The sequence below is a fragment of the Acomys minous genome (genome assembly GCF_964271855.1).
Source record: "Acomys minous genome assembly, chromosome: 15".
NCBI lineage: Eukaryota > Metazoa > Chordata > Mammalia > Rodentia > Muridae > Acomys > Acomys minous.
Window position 1 is genome coordinate 26,286,067 of NC_140497.1, and position 16,312 is coordinate 26,302,378.

Genomic DNA, 16,312 nt, shown 5'->3' on the forward strand with positions numbered 1-16,312 from the left:
GGAACCAGCCTCTCAGGTGTTTGCCAAAGTGACAAGCCCTAACACCAAACCAATGCAAACTCAAACGTCTCGACAGCAAAAGAAAAAGAAATGCTGGGTTGAAAATGGACAACGACATGAAGACATTTCTCAGGATATCATTGGCCAACCAATAAATGAAAACCAAACCTTTGACATGACTACTCATTGGGAGGAAATGAAGATCCAACCTACAGTGAGTTCTCTTCGTACCTCAGCAACAATGGTTACGATACACTTTTTGTTTTGTTTTGTTGAGACAAGGTTTATCTGTGTAGTGCTGGCTGTCCTGGACTCGCTTTGTAGACCAGGCTGGCCTCGAACTCACAAAGACGCACCTGCCTCTGCCTCCGTGAGTGCTGGGACTACTGCCGTATGCTACCATGCACACAATAATACTATTTTTAAGCCCTAGATAACAGACACTGGGGTGGACACAGGAAAGGGAGAACCCTCAGACAGTGCCAATGGGATTGTTAATTAGCATGGACATGGTGAAAAATAGGAAAGAAGTTCCTCAGGAAATCAGGATCAAAACTATGTTCTGATCCAGCAATCCCCCTGTGGTGTATATGCAAAGGGTTAATGTCATTTTGTTAAGAACAGTTGCTCTCCCATATGTATTGTACTCTATTCGTAATCATACTTTGCATATTTCAAAGTAGTTACCAGAATGGATTTCAAACGTTGCCAACATGACGTAATGATAACTATCTGAAGTGACCAATATGTCAATTGCTCTGCTCTGTCACTGTCTACATTGTACATTGACATGTATTATAATGCCCATAAATATGCTCAATTCCTGCATGTCCATTATAATAAAGAATCTTAAATATATGTCAATCACTTAGGTCATCAGAGAATCCCAGAACAGAATGCAGAAAGTGGCCAGAGGATCTCAGGGCATTGGATAAAGCAACCTCCCTGGAGGGAGCAGGGTGAGGTGTGGACCTGTGCTTCTTAGGAAGTGAGCACAGCCTAGAAGAGCACAGAGAAGCGGTGCCCAAGCACTGTGCTTTGACTGACACAGCAGCTTCCCGTGGGGTACATGCACACTGGATGTGAACAAGCAAATGGATGGTAAATGGCAGGGGTCAGACTTCTCTCTGTTGGAATAAAACTTGGACAGATAAGCATCCATGAGTTCCTGCATTTAAATTGGACCACCCGTATGAATCTATCTTCAGCTTATCGTAGCTGCAAATGCATCTGAATGTACTTTGCTTCTAGAAGGCTATTTATAGATGCACTTCCCTGTACTGCCAACTTAGAGGGGCTATGATAAATGGCAGGCCACAAACCTAGTGCCCAGATCTTGCTTCTCAACGGCACCTTCCACTTTACCTATTGGAGAAATTATAGTTCATGGAATAAATGGCTAAGGGACCAGAGTCTTTTAATGCTGAAAGTAAGACTGTATTTCTAAAACCTACAAAACAAGCTAGGGAAATGCCTTGGTTAGTACAGTGCTTGTCGTATGAGAGTGAGCTTCAGAGTTCCATCCTTGGAACACACATGCAAAGGCTGGGCATGATGATTTGTGCTTGTAAACACATCACTGGGAAGGTGAAGCCGGGAGAATTGCTGGAACTTATTGGCCCAGCCTAGCCTAGTTGACCATCCTTAGGCCAGTGGGAGACCATGCCTCAAAGCAAAGCAGGACAAAGCAAAAGATGGGTGGCACCTGAAGACCGATCCCTTAGGCTGACCTCTGGCCTCCACACACTCATGCAAACACATACACATGCACCTTCCACATACATGGATACTCATAGGCACATATGCACATTTAAAGAATATATCAAAGACATGCAGAAGCCAACACAGGACCGTCTCATGCTCAAAGTAAGAACAGTTTGAGCAACAAATAGAAATCAGCTTAAGACCTAGTGAAATAAGAGTCTATGCCTGTGGTGGTGCACGCCTTTAATCCCAGCTCTTGGGAGGCAGAGGCAGGGGGATCACTGTGAGTTCGAGGCCAGCATGGTCTACAAAGCAAGTCCAGGACAGCCAAGGCTACACAGAGAAACCCTGTCTCAGAAAAACAAAAGAGTCTATGCCAACGTAAAATATTGGATAGGCCTGGCTCCTGCCTCTATTCCAGGCATTATGGAACACCTAACCATCCTGTGCTCTTAAGCCCCTTCTTGGTTGATGATGTTGACAGCTTTGAAGACGAGGAGTCATCGTCTGTTTTCTAGAATGTACCTCAAATGGAATTCATTGCCCCACCCCTTCTCTTGACTCCACATGGGTTTCAGGTTTTGAGGAGGAAGGACACAGAGTAAGGGGAAATAGGTAAAGAAGAGACATTTGTGCAGAAAAAAAAATCAAATCAAATCAAATCCCTGAAGTGCATCATCTCCTGATGGAGGTGAGTACAATTCCCTACTTGTTGAGTGTGGGTTGTGCAGAGTGATGCCCTCCAAGAGTGCATGTGGGAAGGGGAGAGAATAGTGGCCATGTGCTATAGTGAACAGAACACTCCCTCCATTAGAGATCAGGGCCAGCAACTGTGAATAATCATGGCGACATCATATCCAATGGGTGCAGCATCCTTCATCCTCAAGCCTGAGACCCGTGTGGGGTCATGATAAAGAAGGGGGAAAAATTCCATTTGATGTATGGTCTATAAACCAGGTGACGATTCCTCATTCTCAAAGCTGCCAAAACCATCAAGGGCTCAAGGACATCCTGAAGTTATGTGTTACCTAGTGCCTGGAATGGGATCTAAACCCAAAGGGGCCAGGAACAATTACTCAAGAACTAAGGGAATATACATATATACGCATACTTGTCTTCTTTATAGTGCATGAATATTTATCTATGAATTACAGCAAACAGACCATATGGAAAATGGGGTTCAGGGTCTATGGGGATTCTCAATACTAAACTTACACATTTTTTTTCTCTTTCTAAGTATGTCAGCTTGACACCTAGGAGACAGGCATCAAGGCACACCTGTGAGGTATTATTGACCTTAAATTTAGTTTCTGATAATGTCTGTGAAGAACTGTCTTAATCTCATTAATTAATGTGGGAAACCATTGTAATTGTGGGTGACACCATTCCCTAGGCAGAGGACCCTGGACTGCCTATGAGTAGAAGAAGTACGCAAGTACTAGCTCCCAGCTCTTCACAATGATAGACTGCAATTTGAAACTGTGAGCCAACAAGCCTTTGAGCTGCTTTTGTCAATACTATTTTATCAGAGCAACGGGAAAATCCAAAACTGATCTAAAAATGTAAAAAAAAATTTTTCCATAGTGAAAACAACCAAATACGTGTGGATCCTTAGACAAGTGGGTTTGAAGGCGGTCCGGGAGAGGGCTGGGTACTTGTCGGTTGGTTGCAGTCAGGAGCTCTTTGGTGGCACGGCTTGTGGCATATGGAACACAGTCTTAAACTCTGAACCTTGGCCGAGATAATGCCAAGCAAAGCTCAAGGATTTACGATCTTGTTGAGGGAGTGGAACAAGAAGGAAAGCTTGGGGAGTCCATTAATGATTAACCCACATGTTTGCCTTGTTCAAGTTACCAAACAAAAAAAAAAGAAAAGCCCTTCATTTACAAAGAATTAAATCAACCACTTATCAGTAAGACTTACTAAAATATTTTGTTTTCATAACACAAACATGATAAGTAAAGGAGACTTTGTTTTAACAATAGTTCTTTGTTAGCTTTTAAAATCCTTTAAGTTTACAGTGATGGTGTAGTCACTCACAAACACCTTTATTTTATTATTTTCTTGTCTGCATAGCTAATACTGTAGGTCATTCTTGGGGATGAAAAATTTCCCCATTTAGCTTGTATTTATGACTTGAAAGCCCTTTGTATTGCACTCATTTTTCATTGCATAAGGCCCATAGCACCTGTTAAATTATGAATTGTATTTTAATCCTAAGTAAATCTTTCTTGGCTATAAATATTTTATCCTCCTATTAAATGTTAATGTTTTGTCTTACTGGCCTAAATACATGTTCTCTCTTACCCAGTGCCTCTGTAGATATGACAAGTGAACTTTCTTTTTCATCCTCCATTCTTCATCCTTTCTCTCTCTTTTCTTTCCAACATGGTTAGTGGGCATCTTTGCTGGTGAGGAGTTAGGGAAACCAACATAAATAACAGACAACAGATATCAGCATCTCACAAATGCATAGAAGAAGGAGGTGAGAGCGTGGGTAGCCCAATGTCACTGTACGTGGATGTGGCTGGAGACTGCAGAGGATGCTCAGGAGGAAATACTGGACCTTCTAAGATGGAGATGCCTCTCTGTGCTTCCTTCCCATGCTCAAAACTTAATTATAATTTCCAGAAGATTCCTGTGTGTCTTGAAATGAATCTTTAAGTTGATCCCTTTTCAAATGCATCAGATGTGATGGAGTCAGCCAAACCACCTTATGATGATCTGGCATTTGTGATGAGTCCATGAATGAGCTCTCTCCTGACCCAATCCAAAGAGCAGAGGGATTTATAGAAGAGACACACTGCTTTCTGCAGTATTTAGTCAAATATTTGAGTGAAAAGCCAGATTTTTAAAAAGGGTTTAGAAAGCTGATGAGGTCATTTTTAGTAATTTTGCTTGTTTTCTTCTTAGACAATCTTTGGTGCTTGGGAACTTGACTAAGGCTGCCTGGTTTTTCTATCAACTATGAGTGACTAATAGTTAACAAGCCATGATCTGGGAGTGATGAAACTGATCTCCATGGCTGTCTTGGAAAAAGAATGCCTCCATTGTAATCCGTCAGGGGTTAAAATGGAATCCTGTCAGAGGGTCTTAGCATCGCGCTTTTGCTCCAAAACATGCTGAATGCCAAGAGCTTATGTCACATTACTGTGGAAGACAGTGCCTATACCAATGCACAGAACTATATTATATAGAATAGGCAAGAGCCACCAGCAAGCGTCAGCAGTAACATTGGACTCAGAGCATTAGCGAGCTCAGCTCAGTCTGCCAACACAGTGCAGTGCTTTGCTAAGATTTCTATTAAGGGTAAATGTCATTAAAATTCTTGTTTTGCACAGAAAGAGACACTTTAAGTTGATCAACGTTCGTGAAAGAAAAAATTATTTGCGCACAGACTCAACATACTCACTGTTATTTTTATTGTATTTAAGCTATGTCCCAGAAAAGAATGCAGAAATGCTGAATGTTAATAAAAGATGCTAATGAGATCACCAGGATGACATCCAAACTCTGCTCTTGTAACAGTACCTGGAAGGGAAGGAAAAGTTACACAGTGCTTAGCATATTACTTGGTTAGTATGTGCAGTGGGTGAGTCTGGGCATAGTTGTGGTGTTTTAACAATTGTTTCATTAAACATGGAAAAGTCTTGATAGTGGATCTTTGTCCCAGTGGTCTTCCTGCCAGAAGAGAATGCTCTCCTCCAGTCTGACTCAATGAGCTATAGCTGGTGCTGCCTTGGAAAGTCAACTATTCCAGGCATCTGGGATGCACAAGGAATGCTGCCTCAAACACAGGGCTGGGTTTTGCTCATCTTCCCCCAACACCATATGTATATGGAAATGGGCCATAGATAGACATCCCACCTAGAAAAAGGCTATCCAAAATCAGGTGTGGAAAGGCTGCCAAGCCCCACCTGCTACTTGCCTTCTAGAACTCTCCCTGACCCCCTTTTTTTTTCCCTTGGGAATAACCATTACTCACCCTTAAGATCCTCATCAAGCTCCATCAGGAAATAGCTCTTGCACCAGGATAGCTTAGACAGCATGTGCTCCCATCACACCCGTGGCAGGACCACCCTCCAGTGGATGAATACTCCCTGAATCCCCTTCATGACATCCTGCTGGTGTCGTGAGCATTTGCCCACGCAGAGACTGTGAAGTAAGAATGGTGATGAGGAAGCATAAGGGGTTGGTGTCGGCAAGGGCCTTGAAAGATCGATACCGCCTACTCTGAAATGACCAGTAGAGATTTCAGCATGTGGGAGAAGGCCACAATTAAGGTGTCACCCTCAGAAGAAAATCAGATACCTGTGCATCTTGGTTGGAAGCAATGCAGGAGAGTGACAATAAAATAAATCTCAACAGGGAAAAGTTTTTGCCCGAAGTGTGTAAAATGTGTGTGAATGTGTGTGTGTGTGTGTGTTATATGTGTACATGTAAGATATAGACATGCATACACACACACACACACACACACACATATAAATCAGACATACTGCTTTGCAAAAGAATGTGGCAGCCAACTGGGATGTGTTTTCCTTTACCTCTGAGAAGAAATTTCTTGGCTTGCCATGACTGGCACTAATTCAAATGAGATGATCCCAGCAGAATCACTCACCTTCTCATTCCAAAACCCAGGTACTATTTAGTTTTAAAGTAATTATTTTTGTCCTTCTCTCAAAGGTGATTAGGCCTTACCACCAATTCCCAGAAATAAAGTGGTTCAAGTTGCCTGCTCTTCCCATAGAACCGGAAGGATTCTAGTCAAGAAAACATGAGGAATGATTTTCATTCCAGCGCAAGCACTTTGGTCATAGATACATAGCAAAACCATCTGGTGTCTATGAAAATTCCTGGAATCTAACACAAGCTGACTAGCCTCAAAGTGAGAATGGAAGAACATGGTTTGTGATTGAGAACATTTCCTGGTCAAAATGCTTCGGAAAGTTTATTTTCAGAGGTCATCGAACTTACTAGAGAGTGCCAGGTAGCAAATATGTTGAGCACTAGAGGCTTTGGATAATATTGGTCAGAGCTGCTCAGCACTGCTGTGGAGACGTGGGCAGGCATAGATGCCAGGAAGACCCAAATCCATTCCACGTTCCCTGTGTTTTTAACACTCATTCTGCATATTTTTTTAGGTTGTAATCACACATGATGGAAAAAGGATTCTTGATTTGAATGCTTGCTCTGCCCCTCATAAGCTTTGAGGCATTAGGAACGTCATTTAACTTTCAAAGCCTTGATTTCCATATTGATATTGCCACTAATCATTTTCAATTGCTGTGAAGATTGAGGAAAATAATAGCTGTCAAGCATGATAACAGTTTAATGATTGTAATGTCACCCACATACAGTGTCCTCTAAAGTTGGCATTCATCAACAAGAAAGCCAAGCTGTGCTTCTCCAGCCCGTGGGCCACATGTGTGAGCTGTAAGCTCTGTAAACTAGTTCTAACCATGATTCAGCTTGTCTCTCTAGAAGTTGCATATCCTGAGTGGCTCCTTCAGCGTCTCACCTAGTGATCATTATTAAGGGTAGTCATTCAAGCAGGTCCGCTGAGGGAAAGGATCTGAGTTCTTTCCACATGTTTTAAATACATTTATGGGCATCATTTCATTGCACGGGCTCCCATTTTTGTGTTCCCTACGCTCTCCTCTAGACATGAGGCTTCTTTTGTCCTTGATTTTCCAATAATTAGCACAGTAGTGATCACATAGCAAGTGCTCAGTGGATTTCTTTGGAAGGAGTGTTGGCTACAAGATGGGATGGAGCCAAGGAAATAATATAAGATCAAAGCAGCAGCCTGTGACTCCCAGGGTGTTTTCTTGGGACTCTGATTTCTTACACTGTATGGAGCCCCTTCCAGGGATAGGGCCACTTTCAAAGGGAAGAGTCTTTTCAGGAGCTTATTTCCAGGGAGGAGAAAACATTCTGTACATTCAGCTGGACAAGAGCCATTAGTAGATTTTCTTATAAACTCAACTAAAATTGTTCTTCATGCTCCTCGGCTCTCTCAGTGGAAGAGACTTAATCTGATTCATTCCAGCTAATTTTTTTTTTCTTGAGCCACTGTGAGATCTGAGGTTCATCTAGTCCTAGGACACTCCTTGTCCAGAGGCATCCCTGAGGGGCCACCCACTGTCTAGCCCTGGTCATCAGGTGCCCAGGAGTCAGTGTGCTGTTGCTCTTTGCCATCCTGACAGTCCCTGCCAGTGTGATAGTTTCTCTGCTCTGTCCCTGATCCATCAGGCACACACAGTTGACTCTCTCCTCCACATCCTGATTCTTTCATAGCCCTGGGGCAGGAGGCATTAATGTCCTAGGTGATTTATGAAAGAAGGGTAAAGGGTACAAGGAAGTGAAATGGACACAAGCATACTCATACAGAAGGCAAAAAAAAAAAAAAAAAAAAAAAAACCCAAAACCAAAAACAAAAACAAAAACTGGCTAATGATTCGGAATTCCCCCCCCCCCACCACATAGATCACTCAAATTAAGATGAATTGAGCAAGGGGAATGTGCACCTGTGTACAGAAAGCCTGTGAGGTTGTTGGGAACAAAGCTGTCCAAAGTATAGAAGTCATTGGGAAGCAGAAGAGACTTGCTGTTTGAAGCAAACATACAAGGACAACAAAGCTGAAATGGTTAGGGGTGTCCAAAACTGATAGGAGCTGCTTTGGGGGCCAGCGAGCTCCTGGAAAGAAAAACGCACCGCTGAGGTTCTGTTGCTTCTTTAGATGGATACTTCAAAAGAGATGGATGAGGAAGGGCTAAACAGGGAAGGGGAGGAGAGGTAGAGATAGACGTGGGGAGGGATGGGAAGAAAGATGGAGGAGGAAGAGAGACGAAGGGAGAAAAGAGAAGGGAAGGGTAAAGGAAAGGAAGAAGAGAAGGAGAGTGAGGAGGGGAGGGAAGGGAGGGAAAGGAAGGGAAGGGAAGGGAAGGGCAGAGAATAGAGCCTCATTAGATAATTAGCATATGCAGTTTTGGAGATTTGGAGGCTTGGTAAATCCAAGCTCTTCAGGGTAAACCAGCAGTCTGGAGACCTAGGGAACTGCACCTCAGGTCCAAAGGTCATCTGTTGGCTGAATCTCTGCTTGCTCTGATGAGTTAAGTCCTTGGTCTACTAAGGCCCCACATGCCTGGACAAGACCCACCCACGTTTGAAGGATAATCTTTATTCCACCTTATCCAAGAAACATTCTCACAGAAACAGCCCCAAATAATGATTGACCGCATACCTAGGCACCCCAGGACTCAGCCAAGTTGACACAAGTTAACCATCACGCTGTGGTTCATAATAGTTCATTCTGGGCTCTGCCGAGTTTCCCACGTACTATCAAATGGGTCTGACTTTGAAAACAACTCTTGAGATTCTATGATAGAAGGTCCTGTTTAATTGCCTGTATTTCCCATTCCCTTCTTCTCTGTCTTGCCTCCATTTTCTCTTCTTACATCCTCCAGCTCGGCAGGCCCTCTCCCCCCAAGTGGTGTTGTTGTTGTTGTTGTTGTTGTTGTTGTTGTTGTTTTATGGGGGCAGTGGTTGAAGGGGAGAAAGATGCTGGAGACAAAAACAGTTCAACTGCACTACTTTTACAGAGCGATACCACTGCATGTTGCAACATTCTTATGCCTGAGGCAAACGTGTGTGAGACAAATTCCTCTTTTAGGCGCACACCATACCGTAACTCAGCACCTACTGATCTTAGCCCTTTGATGTCTTCATATGTATTTTTCTTCTTACTCTGGTAGGTAATTTTCAAAATGAACGAGGAGTTTAAAGCACTGAAGTTTGGCTCCCAATTTCCTTTGGGAAAAATTTTAAAACCTTTTGCATACAATTACTTACATAAGCTCTATTATGGAAGATACTACAGGAGCCGGCACCTGTGGCTGGTCCAACCTTTGTACCTATATGTGGTATCCCCCTCACCGGTGTAGATATGGACCATAAGTGATGTGTTCTTCTCCACGTGGAAAGACTTAGACCCAGAAGGACCAGAGCAGAGACAATGCTACTTGTTGGACCATTTGTGCAAATCACCATGACTAACCTGTGCTGGTTAGAGTCATATTTAAGAGAATATGCTTCAAACAAAAAGCAAAGAACTGTTCTTTTATTTTTTTTTCTCACCCCCTGCAACTGCCGGGGATGGGGCGAGTTAAGTCAAGCAAAAAAAGAAAAAAGAAAAAGAAAAAGAAAAAGAAAATCATCTTGAAATGAGCTTTATTTAAAATTACCAAACATGAGAAATATCCGAAATATCTACCACCTTATCAATGGATAAATGAATTTTAGTAGGCTCCTGTATAGAATACTACTTAGGAAGAAAAAAAAAAAAAAGGAGCCACTGCTATGTAGGACAAGATGAACAAGTCTCAGAAATTTTATGCTCAATTTAAGAAGACTAGCTCGAAATGCTATTTACTGTATGATCATATTTGTCTGACTTCTAGGAGAAGGCAAAACTATCAAGACAGAAACAGAAACAGGTGTGGGAAGGCGAGAAGGGTAGGACAAGGGAGGGAAATTTCTGGGTATCTTGACTGGGCCCATGACTGTCTGTCTTTATGTAAATTCTCGGAACATAAACCTAAGAAAAGGGTGGTTCCACTTCAAGAAAATCATAAAACTATAACACTTAAAGATAGCTAACTTGGTGTGCATAAAATATCTCATGTGACCTAGAAATGGGGTACACGACAACATCAGAATTGCCGCGGAGAGATGGTGATTCCTGGAAAATGGTTGCTAAGGAAAAAGGGGGGTGACTGGGATAATGTTGCTAAGCCTTCTTCCCTTTTGATTCTCCTGGATCCATAAACATTCAAGTCTTTTTTTGGGGGGAGGAGGGCAGAAGGACAGGGCACAAACCCTGTTTCCTAAGCAATTCTGCCAGGTGAGCTTTGCCAGCACCCAGGGTTGTTTCTCCAAAGCTTCCTTTATGTCTTGGAAGACTGAAAACATACAAGTCAACTTAAACCTCCTGGGTACTGCTTATGACTAGAGGCACTTCCCCGGAGGGGCTTGTTGTGGCCCCAGCCGGCTTACTATCTGGGTGAATGCTTGAAGTTGGCTCCAACTCAAAACACAGTTTTTTCTCTGTTTCTGCACATGCTACTGTTTGAGTGTGTGGCTCATGACTTGTAAACTCTTGTTGGAATTTAACCCCCATTGTGAGATATCCAGAGGATGGAAATGTAACCTTATCCTGATATTTAGAGATAGGGCCTCTGGGAGGTGATTAGGGATAGATAAGGTCATGGGGGAGGGGAGGTGTGAAGCCTTGTTATTGAATCTTCCTCTTTGTATAAGAGCGAAACCAGGAAAGAGGCACACTCTCATGTGCCCTGCTTTACCCCTTGACATACTACGTCACTTTCTGAATGCCAGCAAGCAAGCCATTGCCTGATATGGGCCCTGAGTCATGACCCAGAACTGTGAGCCAACATAGACTCTTTTTAATGTACTCAGTCTTTAGTATTGTGTTATCGCAACAGAAAACAGACTAATATAGCACCTTTGGGTGGTATGCCAAGACAACTAAAAAGACAGGATTTTTATTTGCCAGGAAGGATTAAACAAAGGGTATAGATGAGAATTCCTAGGGTAAAGCTATCAAATTTCAGGACAGTGATGTGCCAGCCAACCTCTCAGTTGAATTCAAGGCCATGGGCTTTTAGCCTGAAACCGTATAATTGAAATCTTAATTGACTGAAAAGGGACAGGAGAGTAGAGAAACAGGAGGCTTGACAGGGTTTGGAAAAGACAGTTGAAAAGAGAAGCCAATATTGTCCTTGGCTGGTGCCTTAGTTTGAGCGGGACCCCTGAGCCCAAATTTGCCTAATGTTCTACTTGTAGGTTTCTAGGACCCTCTGGATCCTTCTACTTTGCCATTCTCCCATGCTGCTCTCATCTAGAGTCCCAATAGAATGTCCTCCCCTCTGTCTCATTTTCCTGGTAAGAGAAGGCTTTCGTGGGACATGCCCCTTGGGCTAATATGCATATCTAGCCAATGGACAGAACACTCTCCACAGTAGAGTGGAGAGCGTGATATTACTTTCTCACATACTCTGGTGCCTCACCTTTGACCATGTCCCCTGGAGGGGGAGACCTAGTGGCACTCAGAGGAAGGACAGCAGGTTACCAAGAAGAGACTTGATACCCTATGAGCATATACAGGGGGAGGTAATACCCCTCAGGAACAGTCATAGGGGAGGGGAATAAGGGGAAAATGGGAGGGAGGGAAGAATGGGAGGATACAAGGGATGGGATAACCATTGAGATGTAACAAGAATAAATAAAGGAGAAAAAAAAGTGAAAAAAAAAAAAAGAAAAGAGAAGCCAAACCAGACTGAAGTGAGTATCTCAAGTTTCACCCAACAGTGACTTGAACCCTAAACCATCTCCAGAGTGTAATTTGCATATCTTCTTTGCTCCTCCAGATTCACCAGGATCTAAACCCACTTGCTGCTCAGCTAAAACAGAGTCATTAACGCATGCCCTGCTGCCTAGCATACTGCTGACTCACAAAGGCACTGCAGTCCCTCCCTTCCTGGGAGAGCTACAGAAAAACACATCATTAGCACCAGGCCAACATCCACTCAGCCAAGCATTGGATACACACAGCAGAATGCCGCCTTCTCTGGATGACGTTCTTCCACACCTGAGACCTCTCATCTGGCACAGAGCTTCTAACAGTTTACTGGTTCTCAACAACATGCAGACTCTCAGTTGAGTTGGACTTTCAGCTTTGCCTGACGGAGCACTGACTTGTTTTCTCGGTAACTTATCACCTTTGTGTTGGCTTAACACTGACCTGTGATGATACAGATTCCATAGGCAAAAATGAGGTCCCTTAGTCAGGGCAAAGAGCCTGGCCACACTAAGTGTAATAAACCCTTTAAAAGATATATAAGTTACGTTAGAACTAGAAAACCCACCTTCTGTCTTGATTCCTTTTTCTCTCCAGTGTGTGTGTGTGTGTGTGTGTGTGTGTGTGTGTGTGTGTGTAGCCTTGGCTGTCCCAGAACTCACTCTGTAGACCAGGCTGGGCTCAAACTCACAAAGATCTGCGTGCCTCTGCCTCCCAAGTGGGCAACCACTGCCCAACGATTTCTTTCCCCTATTTGAGAAACTATTGGATACTTAAAATTCTATTTAACCGGAATACATTTAAACTTTTTCTCAAAGCGTAAAGAAAAAATGAGTGTGTATGCAGAGCAAGCATGAAAAACAATATTTGCGGTTGCCGTGGCCTTGGGGCTCAAAGAGATACTCAAATGCCTTCTGAGGAAAACATAGTGGCCTCATACCTTCAGTAGCCAAAAGAAGATGTTGGTACAAAGCCTAACAGGACAAGCTGGGTGGGCATGGTGGCACACACCTGTAACCCCAGAACTTAGGAGCTAGAAAGAAGAGACTAGGAATTCAAGGCTATCCTTAGGTACACATTGAACTTGGCAAGCCGGGGCTACATGAGAACCTGTCTCAAATATCCAAACAACAACAGAGAACAAGTCATTGCGTAGTTGTGAGACCCTAATTTCACCAGGGTGAGGTAACTTCCTGTTCCTACCTGCAGGCACAAAACAAGACCAGGGAGATGACTAAGGAAGATGAGCCTGGAAGATGTCCACAGCCTGGCTGCTTTTTTGCACCTCTGAGGACTTTGGAGCTAAGGAGGGACTGGCTGAACTCGCAGAGGGGTTGGTGTCTCTGTGCTTGCCTTGAGCTTGGCGCTCAGAACCACAGCCCAGGTGAAACTCATTAGAGTAACACGGAGGTGCACTGAGTCTCAAGGGTTGCTCATTAGGCAGGATGGGGGCAGAGTCTCAGTCTGTGATGGCTGGAATATGGATTTTAATCATGTGGAGATCAGATTCAGGTGGTCCAAAGTTTAAAACCCAGAGTTTAAGATTTTGTTTCTTTTATTCCATCCTTCCTACCTTTCCCTTCCTCTCTCACCTTACTTTTCTTCCTTCTCTCATTTTTCTTTTCTTCCTTCCCTTTGATGTTAAGGAGACTTGACACCCATCCTTCCTAGTCTTATTCCTTGGACCTGGAAGGGAGCTTACCAGTCATGTTTTCAACTTTCTGTTTTATAGTTCAGGTATAGGCAAGAGACCTGGGGTGAAAAGGCCTGGATTTTAGCCTAAGCTCTACCCTGCTAGGTATATACCCTGGGAAAAGACACCATCTTCTCATGACCTGAGATGGAATTCTGCCTTCCAACCTCTCAGTGGAGGCTCCTGCTGCGGTGCTGTGCTATCTTTTGGGCACCTTTACCTTTCTTCTGCCTTGGTAATACATCCCCAGGTGTTTCCCACAGATGTCCTAACTTGCTCCCCGGCATGGCCTGGGCCTCTGTGTTGCAGAGGGTAGAACCCTCACGCCCCCAAATACAACTGGAATGTACTTCTTCCTAGTCCACATCAGTACGTAATCTGATTCCCCAAGAACAGGAAATTAAATAAGAGACTAGACAGCCTTTCCCACATCCTGGCTCTTGGATCCTTGAGCTCTCAGACCCCCAACATCCCTGGGTAGGTAGGAAAGTCCAGTCTGGCTCCCTGCACCTCAGAGTCACCCACTCAGCGCCTTGGGGTGTGGTGTCCCTTGAAAGCATAAAATTGTGATCCCATTGGTTCTGTCCCACTGGGAAAGTCAGGAGGGACCGAACAGCTTCATGATCGCACAGTTAGAGCTCTGAGGAAAGCCTAACTTAGCAACCATTCTCAGTTAGAGGATAATGCTATGAAAAAAAAAATGGCCTTCGCTATTTGATGGTTGCTAAAAAGTCAGCATTTATTGAAAGTATAGTATATGTCAGACTCTAAGCTAGCAACAATATAAAACTTGGTGTTCTTAACTTACAAAGTAATCCTCTGAGGGCTGTAGAGATGATTAGGGGCAGGGGTTCAGTTCCCGGTATCCTCATGGTAGCTCACAATAGCCTATAATAACTCCTAGTTTCAAGGGAACTAATGCCCTTTTCTAGCCTCTTCAGGTACCAGGCATGCATATGGTGAAGCACGCATACACATACAATAAAATAAAAATAAGTCTCAGAATTAATCTCTGTGAAGAAAATTGCATACATCATCCCATTTGATAGGCAAGGAAATGGAAGTCACTCGAAGTGGCAGAAAAAGCCCATCCCAGAGTCAGAGGGATAACGGTGATGTCATCCTTTTCTGAATCCTTCAAAGTCGTGCTGGAACTAAATTTTAGAGTTGGCTTATCTGGCAACCCAGCCATCTCTACAGAGATACAATAAACACAAATTGATATTTACCAAGACATGTCCATCTGGGATAAATCTGGCCTGAACTGATTAGCTATGCAAGGAATAGAATTTTCATTTTCTATTCTCTCTCCTCCATGTCACCCAAATGTAGCTCCTTGGAAAACAAAAACTAGGGCCCTTTCTGGCCCCCATGAGTTACTCCTGCCGGTTTGCCCAGCACAGGTTGCGCTGTTAGAGATGAGGCTCTCAGACCACATTCTGCAGTACAATAGCATTATGATGTGTGCCACTGGTTAGCACACAAAGCTAGTCTGTGGCCTGATCTGAAAGTGACATTTCTTTTCCTCTGGACACTAAGTCTGTAGGGTCCTACAAGTGACGGTTGCTGTCATCCCCGGCTTAGTCAGCTGAGTTGCAAGAGATTTTTGTGTTTGTTTTATTATTTTTGTGAGAATCCACTTCTGTTTGAAAAGGGATTCCTTTGTGATCAAAACCCCAGCTCTGTGCTCTGGCTGAGAGGCCTCCCTCTGGTGTCCTGTGATGCTGACCCAGGGGTGAGAATATTAGATAATGGAAGATTTATTTAAAGGAGAATTAGAGAAAAGATGCTTCAGTTCCACCGTGTCAGATGTACATTTTCCTCTGCTTTTTATGCTGCTGTGAGGCATTTTTCTGAAACTTCCTTTCTTTCCCAGTGCCCCCCTCTATACCCCCAACCCTGAATCCACCCCCCTACACACACACACACACACACACACACACACACACACACACACACACACACACACACACCCCACCAAGCCTGTCTGGCAGCTCTGCGGGTGTCCCCTCAGCCTCTGCTCCCTCACAAAGCCTGCTTGTTAATCAGCCCATCACGTGTCTTTTGACCCCCTTCCTACCCGGCTTTCTCTGCATCTCTTCCAGCCAACTACCGCTAGCACTTCGAAAGGAGAAAAAGCCAAACAGCCCGTCAAAAGCGCTATTATCCTAAAGAGTCCTTAACAAGGCCCACAGCTTTTTCCAGTAAAGGAGTCCAAGCTCTTGCTCCCCTCCCCCTTCTCGACCAGCTGATCCCTGCTCCCCCAAACCTTCTCCTCTTCCTGGGTCACCACAAAGCCTGCTAAGTCTATGTTCCGTGGCCACTGGCATTCTGGGAAGCCTCTCGGCCACCATCATTGTGTCCTCCACTGGCTGGGAATGGCCCTCTCCAAGGGCCCTCTGCCTATGTCACCCTCTGCCTATATATGAAGGGCAGCAGTTGGCATATACTTGGCATAGTTACTGGGTTGTTTTAACTGGGCTAGTAACTTCAGTGAAAATGCCTCCCATAGGCTCATAGGGAATAGCACTAT